The sequence below is a fragment of the Cynocephalus volans genome, chromosome 8, assembly GCF_027409185.1.
Source record: "Cynocephalus volans isolate mCynVol1 chromosome 8, mCynVol1.pri, whole genome shotgun sequence".
Taxonomy (NCBI): Eukaryota; Metazoa; Chordata; class Mammalia; order Dermoptera; family Cynocephalidae; genus Cynocephalus; species Cynocephalus volans.
In genome coordinates this window covers 84,636,599-84,649,349 of record NC_084467.1, presented here as the reverse complement: position 1 = coordinate 84,649,349, position 12,751 = coordinate 84,636,599, and positions in this window count along the sequence as shown.

The following is a 12,751-nucleotide window of genomic DNA, read 5'->3' as shown; positions in this document are numbered from 1 at the left end:
GGAAGACATTAAGCCACAGATTGAAGAAACACTATGAAGCCCAAACAGAATGAGAACAAAGAAACCCACACTTCCACAGGCACATTACAGTAAAATTAATAAAAACCAATGACAAAGAAAAAATTTTAGAAAAAGCTAGAGGAAAAGAGACAAATTACTTTCAATGGAACATTTTTATAATTCTTAACATACTTCTTATCCAAAACAATGAAAATCAGAAGCAACTGACATGACAAATTTAAGATGCTGCAAAAAAAACTTGCTGTGCTAGCATTTGCCTTTTAATTGAAATGTCCTTTGAAGATGAGGGCAAAGAGCTTTCCTTACAAATAAAAACAAAACAGGGATAAAAATCAATAATAATTACATATTGTGGCATATAATCAAAACACATGACAAGAATAACACAAAAATAGAAAGGGGGTAATTGAATTAAAGTGTTCCAATATCCTTGCACTGTCTAGGAATGCTAATTTGTATAAGACATAGATAGTGAATGATTTATAGAAGAACCACCAAAAAGACAAATAAAATGAAATAAATTTTAAAAAGTGAAAGAATATATTACTGAAAAGTTAATAGAGGCAACCCCCTCCACCTGGAAGCAGGCAAGAAGCAGAGCATGTCTGCAGTACCAGGCAGGAACCAAGAGAAGCATCTCCTGCCTGGAAGCAGGAAAGCAGTATGCTGAAAACACCACTTCCATGTGGGTAGTCTACCACAGTCACAGCTGCTGCAAAAACAGCCACAGCAATAGCCACTGCCACCATGCAGGCATCCCACCAGACACTCAACTGCATTGACACAAAGAAGAGGACACCTCTCTCCTCAAAGCCCAGTCCAGAGTAATAGAAGAAATAACTGCTCTACCAGATGACCAGATATCAATGTAGTGATACTAGAAATATGAAAATCAAAGAAAACATGATAGTACCAAAAGGATACTAATTCTCAAATACCAGACACTATAGAGCATGATACACTTGAAATGACTGAAAAAGACTTCTGGGCAACAATCTTAAGGAAACTCACTGAGGTAGAAGAACCCTCAGTTAGACAACATAATAAAATGAGAAAAAAAAATCCAGAATATGAAGGAGGAAATTTATAAAGAGATTAATACCTTGAAAAAATGTAGCATAATTCATGGAACTGAAGGAGTACTCAAATAAGAAACACAACTGAGAGCTTAAGCAGCAGGCTAGAGCAAGCAGAAGAAAGAATTTCTGATCTTTAAGATAGTCTTTTTGAAATAACCCAGGTGGACAAAAAAAAAAAGAAAAAGAAAAAGAAAAAGAATTTTTAAAAATGAAGAAAATCTAAGAGAGCAGACAAACTTAAGCACACAAATATTCACATCATGGGTGTGCCAGAAGAGGAGGAGAGAGGAAAAGGCATGGAAAACCTATTCAATGAAATAATGGAAAAGTTCCTAGGTATAGGGAAAGACAAGGACTTTCAGATCCAGGAAGCTCAGAGATACCTAAACAGATTCAACCCTAAAAAGATCCTCTCCAAGACACATTGTAGTTAAACTGGCAAAGCTCAAAGACAAAGAGAGAATCTCAAAAGAAGCAAAAGAAAAGTGTCATCACCTATAAGTGACTCCCCATCAGATTCACAGCAGACTTCTCAACAGAAACTCTACAAGCCAGAAGAAAATGGGGTGATATATTCAAAATACTAGAAGAAAAAATCTGCCAGCCAGGAATACTATATCCACAAAGCTCTCCTTCAGAAATGAGAGGAAAATAGTGTGTTTCCCAGATAAACAAAAACTGCGGGAGTTTACCATCACATGGCTAGCCCTGCAAGAAATCCTCAAGGGAGTCCTGCATCAGTAATCTGAAAAATGATAATTACTCATATTACTAGCTATAGTTCTGTTCCAAATCTCTATTTTTTCCTAATTCAGTCTTGGTAGGTTGCATATTTCTAGAAATTTATTCGTTTCATCTAGTTGACCAACAATTATGCATAGTATTATCTTATAACCCTTTCAATTTCTATAAATTCAGTTGTAATGACCCCTCTTTCATTTATGATTTCAGATATTTGAGTCTTCTCTCTTTTTTCTTAATCCATCAAGATAAATGTTTGTCAATTTTGTTCCAACTTTTGGTTTCATTGATTTTCTCTTTTTTTTCTATTTTCTTTTTCTTTTGTCTATGCTCCAATTTTTATTTTCTACTTCCTTTTCTAGATCTGGGCTTAGTTTGCTCTTCTTTTTCTAGTTTCTTAAGGTGCAAAGGAGATTGGTGATTTGAGATCTTTCTTTTTTATTAACATACTTATTTACATTAAATGTTTCCATTTTAGCATAAATGAATAAATAAATTTTTTAAAAAATGGTAGGGAATGCCATTTATAAATGCATTTATCTTCTTTGATTGTTAAGAGAATCTGTTACTATATTCACATTTCTAGATTTTGTTTTCATATTCCATACTTGCTGATCTATTGTTTTTTTTCAGAAACACTGAAAAAAAAATTCTCTCAAAACAAGGAGAGGCAGCTGAAGACAAGATCACAGAGCAAGCTGTGTTTCCTCAGACTTCCTTTTTTTGACTTTCTTCAGCCAAAAATTAAAATAAATAAGTAAATTTTTAAAAAGTAAGTTATTTTAATGACAAAAAATAAAATAAAAATAAAAAGTTATAAGAGAAAAATGTGATAACAAAAAAATGCATTTTGAACTCAAAAGAAGACAATAAAGGAGAGGAAAAAAAACCCTAGAACAAATGGAGAAATATAATAAAACATTAAGATGGTTGATTTAAACCCTGACATGTTAATAATTAATTAAATTAATAATAATTATGAAATTAATAGTGAAAGATTGTCAGAATAGACTATTACTCTCAGGTATATGCTATTCAAGAGATAAAAACTTACATATGAGGACACATAAAATTTTAAAATGAAATAAAACAAAAAAAAGTATAACATTCAAACAGTTACCAAAATAAACTTTATGTAACTTGCTAATATCAGAGATAGCCAACTTTAAGACAGGAAACACACTGAAGGTAAAGAGGGCGAATTTTGCAATGATAAAAAAATCAATCCACCAGGAATATATAGCAATTTAAATTTTATATGCACCTAATTACATAGTTTATACAGCAAAACTGAAAAAAAATGGATAAATAAATTCCAAAGCACAGTGAAAAATTTCAACACAAAATTTTCAGAAAGTTGCACAAAAAAGCAGATATTAGTAAAAATATAGAATACTTGAAAAGAAAGATTAATAATTTTTGACCTAATTGACAATATGGAGCCCTGCATCCAACTGTCCAATGTACTTGAATGCACATGGGATATTTCCCAAAATGTTCATATGCTGAACTATACATGCAAAGGCAAATCTCAACATATATCAAATAACTTAAATAATAGAGTGCATTTTCTGACTAAAACAGAATTAAGTCTGAAATCAGTAACTGAAAAGTAACTAGAAAATTGTCAAAGTTCAAAAACTAAATAACCCATAAATTAAAGAAAAATTATCTATAAAATAATAGACAATATTTGAATTAAAGTATGTTTAAAAGAGAATACATAAAATTTGTGGTATGCAGCTAAAGCCGTCCTTAGAGAAAAGCATACAGCCTTCTCTCTTAGTCCGTTCTGTGTTGCTAAAGCAGAATACTACAGACTGAATAATTTATAAAGAGAAGAAATTTATTTCTCACAGTTCTGAAGGCTGGGAAGTCCAACATCAAGGTGCTGGCATCCAGCAAGTGTCTTTCTGCTGTATCATCCTGTGGTGGAAGGCATGAGGGTGAGAGAGAATGAGAGCAAGCGATTGCCAAATTTGCTTTTATAACAATCCCACTCTTGCAATAACAAACCCACTCCCATGATAGTGACATTAATTTATTCATAAGGACAGAACTCTTATGATGTAATCACCTCTTAAAGATCCCATATCTCAACACAGTTGCATTGGGGATTAAGTTTTCAACACATAAACTTTTGGGAACACATTCAAAACATAGCATTTCAGACCCTGGCCCTCCAAATTTATGTTTTTCTCACATGCAAAATACCTTTATTTCTTCTTAATAGCCCCCAAATCTTAACTTGTTTCAGCACCAACTCAAAAGTTCAAAATCCAGAGTTTCATCTGAATCACATATGGGTGAAGCTTAAGGCACAATTCATCTCGAGGCAAATTTCTTTCCAGGTATGAGCCTGTGAAATTAACAAGTTATCTGCTTCCAAAATACAATGGTGGGACAGGTGTAGAATAGATATTTGCATTCCAAATGAAGAAATAGATCAGAAAAAAGGGGTAACTGGTCCCACATAAGTTCAAAATCCAGCAGAGAAAACAACACTGAATCTAAATGCTCCCAGAATAATCTTTGACTCCATGTCCCACCTTCTATGCACACTGAGACTGGGATTGGGCCCCCAAAGCCTCAGGTATTCCTGCCTCTATGGCTTTTCTGGGCCCAGTTTATCAGCAGCTTTGTCAAGTTGAAGTATCCTACTCGCAGCTCTTCCAGGCTGGCCTTGCACACTGGTAGTTCTACAGTTCTGGGGTCTTATTTGCACTTCTGCTCCCCACAACTCCACTAAGAGTTGCCTTATTGGAGATTCTCTGTGGTGGCCTTGCTCTACTGCGCACTGCCCTAGTGGGAACTCTCTGTGATAGCTCTGTACCCATTATAAGTCTCTGCCTGGGCCTCCAGGCTGTCTTTGACATCTTTTGTAATCTAGGTGCAGGCCACCATGGCCCCACAGTTAGGTGAACTCAGCACATCTGCAGAGTCCACACTATGGGGACGTTGCCTAGGTTTTCAGCTTTTACCTTTCAGAGAAGCAGGTTAAGCTACCCTGGGCCTGCTTGAGCCACAGCTGGGGCAGCCAAAGAGTGTTGTGCCAGGATGCAGGGAACAGATGCTTGAAGTGATGCAGGGCAATGAATGCTGAGGTCCCACAAGTGCCTCCCTGAAAATCTTGCCTTAAGGTCCTAGCTTGGTTTGGAAATCTCTGAAATGTGTTTGGGTTATTTTTCTATCATCTTGTTGAAGACCAGCTGGCTCTCTTCTATACATACTAATCTCTTTAACAAACATTTGCTTGACCACATTCTCGGCTTGCTTTCCTAAAGATGCCTTTACACTCTTTACATTTCCAGGCTGCAAATTTCTGTTTGTTGTTGTTGTGATTCCCTTTTAATTACAAATTTCATTTAAAAATATTTTTTTTATTTTCTCACATCATACTATACATGATTAGAAGTAGCCATGCAGTTTCTTAATATTTTGCTTAAAAATTTCTTTGCCAGATATCCTAGTTTGTTGCTCTTAAATTCCACCTTTCATAATGCCTTTGACCATGGACATAATTAAGCCATTTTTTTTTAAACTTATAGCAAGGATGATGTTTACTCCAGTCTCTAATACCTTTTTCTTCATTTCTGTCTGAGACCTCATCACAATTGCTTTACCATCCATATTTCTACCAACATCTGATCAAGACCACTTGAGTAATCCCTAAGAAGATTTGGCTCTCCCTACAGCTCTTCTCTTCTGAGTCCTCTTCAGAACTACCCTTAATGCTCTGTTTATGTCAATCTAGGCTTTACTAGCCTGCTCCTCCAAATTTTTCTAGTCTCTACCTATTTTTCGGTTCCAAAGCTGCTTCCACATTTTCAGGTATTTGTTATAGCAACAACCCCACTTCTGGTATCACTTTTCTGTCTTAGACTATTTTATGTTGCTATAACAGAATACCACAGACTGGGTAATCTACAGAGAAAAGAAATTTATTTCTCACAGTTCTGAAGGCTGTGTAGTCCGATATCAAGGTGTCAGTGTTTAGCAAGGGTTTTCTTGTTGCATCATCCTGTGGTGGAAGGCAAGAGTGTGAAACAGGGAGAGAGAGAGCAAGAGAGGGCTGAATTCACTTTTATAACAGTCCCACCCTTGTTCTAAAAAACCCATGCCCATGATAATGACATTAATTCATTCATGAGGACAGAGCCCTCTTTACCTATCACCTCTTAAAGGTAATACCTCTCAACACTGTTGCATTGGGTATTAAATTTCCAAAACACAAGCTTTGGCAGACGCATTTATACCATTGCACCTTCCAATTATATAAAGTTGACCCTTGAACAACACAAAGGTTAGGGGTGCCAACCCTCTGCACAGTCAGAAATCTGCATGTAATTTTTGACTATCCCTAAACTTAACTATTAATACCTACTGTTGGCTGAAATCCCTACCAATAACATAAGCAGTTGTTTAACACATATTTTGTATGTTGTATTTGCTATATGCTGTATTCTTACAATATAGTAAGACAGAGAAAAGAAAATGTCATTAAGAAAATTATCAGAAAAAGAATATACATTTACAGTACTGCATGTATACTTATTGGAAAAAAATTTGCATGTAAGTGGACCCCTTGAGTTCAAACCTGTTTTGTTCAAGGGACAACTGTATTTGGAGAAAAAAGCCTGAAAATCAATAATCTATATGTTTCCATTTGAAGAAGTTAACAAAAGAGCAGCAATTTAAACCTAAATAAAGCAGAGTAAAGGAAATAATAAAGAACAAAATTTAACAAAGTAAAAGCAAGCATACAATAAAGAAAAACAGCAAAATTACAAATTGTTTCTTTCAAAAGGCAAAAATTGATAAATTCTTAGGAAGATTAACCAAGAAAATAAGTAAAAAGGTATAAATTATCATTATTAAGAAATGAAAGGAGGGATATAACAATAGTGCCTACAAAAATTAAAAAGATCACTAATGAATATTATAAACACATTTTTGCTCCCCAAATTAAAAATTTAGGTAAAATCAGAATCATATCTAAAAAACTTTTTTTAAAAAGTAAAAGAGAAGGAACAATTTTCACCTAATCTTTGAGGACAAGATAAACTTAATACAAAACTTGATAAAACCAGAAATTACTGACCAATCTTTGCTGTGAACATGGATCAAATATCTTAAAATGATATTAGGATTTAAAACTCAAAAATGTATATAAAAAATAATATATCACAATCATGTTGGATGTTTTACAGTAATGCAAATCTTGTTTAATATTTAAAAATATCAAGAAATTGTAGCTTTATAATGGAAAAAACTGGGAGACTCCATCTTGACCAAGTGATCAAATTTATTGTCACTATTATTGGGAGAAACTAACATGTATCTCCTGGAGCACTTACAAGAACACAATATCACTTCTGTGGCATTCTCACCAAAATAAATAACATGAATTGGATCATGGGGAAATATTAGACATTAATTTTGGGACATTTTACAAAATAATCAGAATTCTTCAAAAATATTAAGGTCAAGAAGATCAAAGAAAGGCTTAGCTGTATTTGTAAATTAAAATATATAAAAAAGACTTGAGCTAAATATAGGCACGATCCTAAATTGGATCCTGTACCATAACAACAACAAAAAAGAATTAAAGGTAATTATTTGGGCCATTGATAAAATGTAATGTACATTGTTAACTTTATTATTGTTATGTATGAAAATGTCTTTGTTCTTAGGAAATACACACTGAAAATTTTAGGGGTAAAGGGCCTTAATGTTTCCAACTTACTCTCAAATGGTTCAGGAAGAAAAGCATACATTTTAGAGTAAGTGAGAGTGAGAATAGAAGTGGGAAAAAGAGAAAGAGAATAATAAGATAAATAGAGAAAATTGAAAACAGTTGATGAATCTAGATAAAGGGTAAAAGGTATACAGGAATTTCTTGGATTGTGATTGCAACTTTTTGGTAAGTTTAAAATTTTATAAAATAGTTGATTAAAAGTACCATTCAATATACTTCACAGAATGAAGGAACAAAATTTTAAGATAATCTCAATAGATGAAGAAAAGTTATCGATAAAATTTGAATTGTATTCATAATAAAAATGCTTATAAGCTAGAATTAGAAAGGTGCTTTTTAAAATTTGATAAAAGATATCTATAAATAATTGAAGCAAAAGTTGTACTAAATGTTAAAATATAGAAAAATTTCCTCTGAAATGCCCATCAACACTTCTAATCAACAATAAAATACATCAAGAAAGAGAAATAAAAACTAAGGATTGGAAAGAAAAAAAACAAAACTTTTCTTATTCACAAATGATGTGATTGTGTTCATGGAAATAAGCAAAAGCAAACAAATCTATGAATATGCTATTTAAATTTAAGTGAGCTTGGAAGAGCTTTTTAATATAGGGTCAATATACAAAAATCAATGGTATTTCTACATACCAGCAACAAATAATTAGACAAAGAAATATTTTTAATGATACTGTTTACATAGCGTTAAAATATTTTAAATACTTAGTAATAAATCTAACAGTGGTGTGCAAGATCTGTAACAGAAAACTGCAAAACATTATTTAGTGAAATTTAAGAAAACCTGTATAAATGAAGGAATATATCATATTCATGGATTAGAAGATTCAATATTTTAAGATGTCAGTTCTCTCTACAATGATGGATAAATTAAAATTCCTCAATTTTGTAAAATGACAATATGATTTCAGAAATTATGTGAAAAATTCAAGGGCCCAAAATAACATCTTAAAGATGATAAAGTTGGAAGACTCACATTAGCACATATTGATGTTATTATAAAGCCATTATGATTATACCAATGTGTTAATGGTACAAGGACTGAAAAATGGGGTCATGGATCAGAATAATTCAGGAACAAAACCTACACATTCATGGTTACTTCATTTATTACAACATGACCCTGCAGAACAGAGCCTTTCAATAAATGGTGCTGGATCAATTGTGTCCATAAGTAAGAAAAAAATAAAACTCAGTGCAGCTCACAGTTATAAATAAATTCCTAGTAGGTTATAGATTTAAATTTAAAAGATAAAAAATTGAAATACTTGTCTAGACTATGCTAGCCATTATAAGGTAGCCATTAGTTACATATGGCTATTTAAATTTATATTTTAATTAATTAAAATTCAATACAATTAAAAATTTAGTTCCAGTTGCGGTAGCCACATTTCAAGTCCTCAATAGCTACAGGTGGCTAGCAGCCACTGCAGTGAACAGCAAAGATATAAAACATGTCCATCACCACACGAAGTTCTATTGGACAGTGTCAGCAGAGGATTACATAAGAGACTCTATGACCTATGGCTAGGAAAAAATATGCCAACCATAAAGGAAAAACTGACAATATATTTAAAAGCTCTTAAACTGCCAATAAAAGAAAAATGGACAAAATCACAAGCAGTTTGCATAATATTACATACAAATGGCCCTTTAATGTATACAAAAATGCTCAATGTCACTCATAATAAAAGAAAAAATTTACAAAAGTATAGTTACTTATTATTATCATCAAATTACTACCTATCAAATTACTGGCCAAAAGATTGACTATGGACTGTTTGAGAGTGGTGGAAGAAAAAAACACTCTTCTACATTACTAGTGGGATTGCAAAATTCTGCAACCACAATGAGAATGAATTTGGTATTATTTATGAAAATTATATATTCATTTGCCATTTGATCCAGCAATTTGATCCAGGAACTTAGCCTGAATATACACAAATATATGTAACCTTGTGGTTTACTCATTGGCATTAGCAAGAAATTGGAAATAACTTAAATGCCATGTAGAAAGTTGAATATGCTCTGGCACATTCACACAGTGGAGTATTTTGTGGCTGCCAAAAAAATAAATTACTAAAAATAATGATAAAGTTCTCTTTAAAGTGAAATGGAGTGATTTCTACAACGTATTATCATATGGGGAGAAAAAACTCCAAAATGTAATTGAATATATGTATTATGCTATTTTTCTTCTAAGAAATAGGAGGAAATTAGAATGTATGTATTTGCTTAATTTTGCTGAAACAAGTGGATAATGAACCAGAAAGTAATGAAATAGATTTCCTGCAGGGTAGAAATTAGGAGGAAAGGGTACAGGTGTGAGTGTAATTTCTCTGAATATATATTTTATATAGTTTTGATTTTGAACCACCATTCTTTTTTTTTAAACAAACTTAAGAAAATGAAATTAAATCAACGATGGTAAAGAAAAGAAACCTCATATTGAAGACAAGCAGAACCAAAGAAGCAACTTTATTTTTTAAAAAATACAAAAAAGAAAAAAAAACTGCATGTAACTTTGGAATTCTGTATGCTGACTATATGTTCTCAGATAGATTCTAAAGATGAAAAGAATTGCAAAGAAATTTTGAACTTTTCTTACCAGGTTTGATTTTGGTGGTGGTATGGATATAGTAATTCTGAAATTATTTTTATATATCACAGGATTGAGCAAATATGTTAATATTTGCTGGGAGCAAGAAAGGAAGATGCACAAATGAAATGAGAGTCAGAAACAGAGATGGATAGAAAGCCATGAAGTAGATGAGATTTTCCAGTGCACAGTGAGAGGAAAAGATGGCTTTCAAGAGAGATGGGAGAAATTCTCACATTTTGCAGTGGACATCTTTTTGAGGAACCCATAATGTGTTTTTTTTCTCTTTTGTCAAGGTTGAATAAATGTTGTATTGTATTAAGCAAAATGACTCTGTTTAAAATGTTAAAGAAAAAGCTCAACAATAGTCAGGCAATCTCTTTTAACATAATATGAAAGATACAAAAAAACATAGTTCAGGTTTTTATTATGAATATTTTTGAAGATATTCCTGAGTACTTTTTTGAGGCAAAGGATTTTTTTTTTAAATTAATGACTTCTGAGAACCCAACTTTGAAAAATAAGCTAAACATTAAAACATATGTAGGAAGAATATTGTAAATTTCTTGGAGGAAGAAAAGTTCACTTAGGTTCAAAATAGGAATGGGCATACCCATTGTCTTGGTTACAAATACTGAAAGCACATTTGCTTCTGCTGAAGTGCCCTGAGCTCGGTGCGGCATAGATTTTGCAGGGTTGTCTGTTGCTTAGTGCAAAGTAAGTCTCCACATCACCAGGGTGGTGAACAGATTTTGTTGAGTAAGAATTGCTGATGTTTTAGAGAGTCAATGAATAACCATCTTCTCTTTTCTATCCTAGTTTTGGAAAAAATAACTCACTGAAAAGATAAGTATTGTACCCTTATTGTTGGTAAACATCAGATTGGAAGTAATGGTCCAGTGCTGGGTAAATAAATACACCTGCTAATACTCTCACTAATTGGGTGTCTAGACATTTACCTAAAGGAAAGTTTGGATTGGACTCGATAACACACTTATTGCTGAGTTATGTTGGTCAGAGAAGTAGATAGAAGAAAAAAGCATGAATCCCCAGTCATTTTAAAGATTATCTTCATTTGATCATTCAATGTGGATCTACTAGTTATTTCAGTTTTCTTTGATGAAAAGGAATGAGTAAGAAGATGGGGCAAAACTCCAGGAATGTTTATCTAGAAGTAGTCCCTGAAAACATGAGTAGAAAAAAGAATCAGATTTTAAATCTCGTGGTTGCCTTTAAATTTGTAAATCTAAATTAGCAAGTATCTGTTCAATCAATATGACTTTGTTTTAAATGAAACTGATTTGGTTAAAAACAAAAAATACCTAATAAAAAGTGGAATAATAATATTTTATAAGTACATATATATTTCTTAGAATTATTCTAAAGATTTTGGCTATGTGGTTAAATTGCAGGCAATATTTACATGTCATAGGTCTTTGAAAAATACATTTTTTCTATAAAACTGGTAACCCTGACACAGAGAATTAATGATGTAATGCAGAGTCAGAACTGAGATGTTCACAGACCAAATATATTTTGCATATTTTAAGAATGTTAAAGTGGTCATGTAAAATGTAATAATAAGCCTTGCAATAATACAAATTTGGATATACAGTAGCACAGTTGGAGCTTGGCACCTGTTCTTTGTAGTAGATTCACCAGGGCCATTTCATTAGCTCCATAATAGCATAATTCTGCATTTTATGTAACTTTTTTTCCTAATAGCAGTATGGTAGAATTTTATTGTGTATGTTTACCAAAGTTATTTATTGACTAGCATTCGGTTTATAACTCTACATCTTCTATGGTTAAAAATTTATTATTGGATAGATTCTGTGCTGTGAAGTCCATATACATTGTTTCCTGATTAAGTGAATCATTAGTGAAAATATTTAGGTGTTCCTAATCAAAATGACAATTGTTGATGGTAACCTAGATTGAGCATCATATCAGTGTATGTTTGATTGCATCTCACATTAACAGAAGATTAAGCTTGCTAAAAGAAAAATGTCTTAGTTTGGCATCTCTAGAAGCACAGCCTGAGATGAGGGTTCTTATAAAAGCAATTTATTGAAGGAGCGCTGTCAGGGATTTATTGATGGGAATGATGATACGGAGGGGAAGAAGCTAAACAAAGATGTGGTTCTAGGAAAAATGTATTCTCAACCTGATTGTAGATCAAGTGCCGGAAAGTGTATCACATTACAGAGTTTGGTCCACCTAGAGGTAAGGCGGTGGGCTTTTAAATATCTTGCAAAGCATTGGTCATGGGCCAGGATGAATTCCAGGCATTTTCCAGCAAGGCAGCTCCTATCAACTAAGGGCAATCCTTTGGAGAAGGTACAAATGTGATCTTCAGCAGGTAATGCCTGCAGCAATAGGGAATAAACTTGTTAGGTTACTGATGGGAATCTGGGTGAGCACCAACAATATGAGCTACAGAAAAAAATGAGGAGCTTTTTAACTATGAGTTCTCATAGTTCTCATATAGCTAGAACTCAGCTCACCTCCCATTTGCATTTCTGAGCTCTGCTCC